We start from the raw sequence: 1,998 nt of genomic DNA, 5'->3' as shown, positions 1-1,998 counted from the left end.
ACCTCGTTCAAGCCCAAAACTCGATCCAATAAGCCAAGCCCAATCATTTTTCGGCCTTAACTCATACTTGGGACTTATTTGGGCCAAAAACCCCTTAATTGGTCCAATACCCTTCTTAGAACATTAGTGGGCCGAAAACTCCTTTAGGCCAAGTCAAGTTCGAAGCCCATTATTCTTTTGGGCCAACATTAGGCCAAATATTCTCTCTTAATCGGTTATGGCCGAGAGTAAAAATAAATAAATAAATAAATAATTGTGTAAAAGTGTGACACCTCAATATTATATAACATATAACAATGTCAATATGTAACATCCCGAAATATCAAGAGTAGAGTTGAAGGGCTAAAAGAGTAAATTGGGAAAGAGTGACTCGGCGAGTCCATGTGTGGACTCGGCGAGTAGAGTCGCGACTTGGTCGCGTGTTAAGTGGCCGACTTGGCGAGTCAGTGTAATGGACTTGGTGAGTAGGCGCTGAGTGGAGAAAACCCTAATTCTCGGGGTTGAGCCTTATATAAAGATCACTATGTTTTCCTCCCAGCCTCTTTATCACCCCTTGAGCCCCAGAAAACCCTAAATCACGGAGAAGAACCATTGTTGAGTGGATTGGAGCGTGGAGAAGTAATGGTTGAAGGAATTTTAGGAAGATTGAAGGCTTGGAGCAAGGGGCTTTGCTTGGATTCGAATTGCATTGCAGTTGGGGCATCACTTAGAGGTAATATCTCGTTATTGACCTGTTGTTATGTTGTTTCTTCATTTTGGGGTTTGTGAGAAATTGTCTATGGATGAAATGGGAAGTCTAGAGGTTAGATCTGAGGTTGCTACCTCAGATCTGGAAGGGAGAAGAATCAGAGAACATGAAAGTCCCTGTGTTGGAGTGTTTAGTGAAGCTTACATGTCCCAAACCCTAGCCCCAATGTGCAAACGGCTTAGATCTCTTTGGATTCACGTAAAGTTTGCCACTTTACGTGATGGATGAGTGGTAGGAGACTAGATCTATGTTTTGGATAAATTGCATGGCCTGAGATGCTTCTGTATGGATTCAGACCGGTGGTACTCGACGAGTCACATGGGGCGACTCGACGAGTTGCTTGAAGATGGCCTGGAACTCGACGAGTTGGAAGAACAACTCAGCGAGTAGGTTGAAGATAGCCTTGGACTCGACGAGTCCATTTGGACTCAACGAGTCTTGTCGAAGAGTCCCAAATATTCTCTGGTTGAGTCGAGAATCGGTGAGTCGAGGGATGACTCGGTGAGTCATGTGCCAGTGGACTCAGAGTTGTTGGACTCGGCGAGTCTCGGGGTGACTCGGCGAGTTAGGTCGCAGATTGAGTGAAGTTCTGATTATGGGAACTTGACGAGTCACAGGGTTGACTCGGCGAGTAGGGTCAGTCAGGGGTTGACTTAGACTGAGGACTTTGATTTCGACCAAGGGTTGGCCGTTGACTTTTTGGGTTTGATCAGCGATGTGGCCTTTGGGCCAAGAGAGAGGTAAAATAGTCTTTTACCCATAAGAGGGTGTTATGAGAGGATTTATTCTAGTCTCGAGAGTTATATTCATGAGAGTATTTTCCTTACGTGTTAGGCGGTGGCGAGTTCGAGATTCAAGTGTGGGGATATCTGCTTTCTGCTTGCCAGGTGAGTCTTCTCATTATACTTTACCTTGAGTAGGTAACCAGAGTTATGTGATCAAAGTATTTGTATGCTATATGTATGTGATGTGTTGTACTGCATTATTTCTATGTGATTTATGTTGTGCATGTTTATAGAGTTGGAACCGGAAGGTTCCCAGAGTTAGAACCTGAGGGTTCACAGAGTTTGGGTGCACAGACCCATAGAGTTATAGCCTCGAGTGGCTAATATGTGTTATGTGTGGTATTTTGGGGAACTCACTAAGCTTCGTGCTTACAGTGTTTTGTGTGATGTTTTTCAGGTTTCTTTCAGTATCACGGGACGAAACCGGCTTGATTGTACACACCAGAGAAAGAGTCATATTTTGGA

Source organism: Lactuca saligna, chromosome 6, assembly GCF_052625555.1.
Source record: "Lactuca saligna cultivar CGN05327 chromosome 6, ASM5262555v1, whole genome shotgun sequence".
Classification (NCBI taxonomy): Eukaryota; Viridiplantae; Streptophyta; class Magnoliopsida; order Asterales; family Asteraceae; genus Lactuca; species Lactuca saligna.
This window is presented reverse-complemented; position numbering follows the sequence as displayed.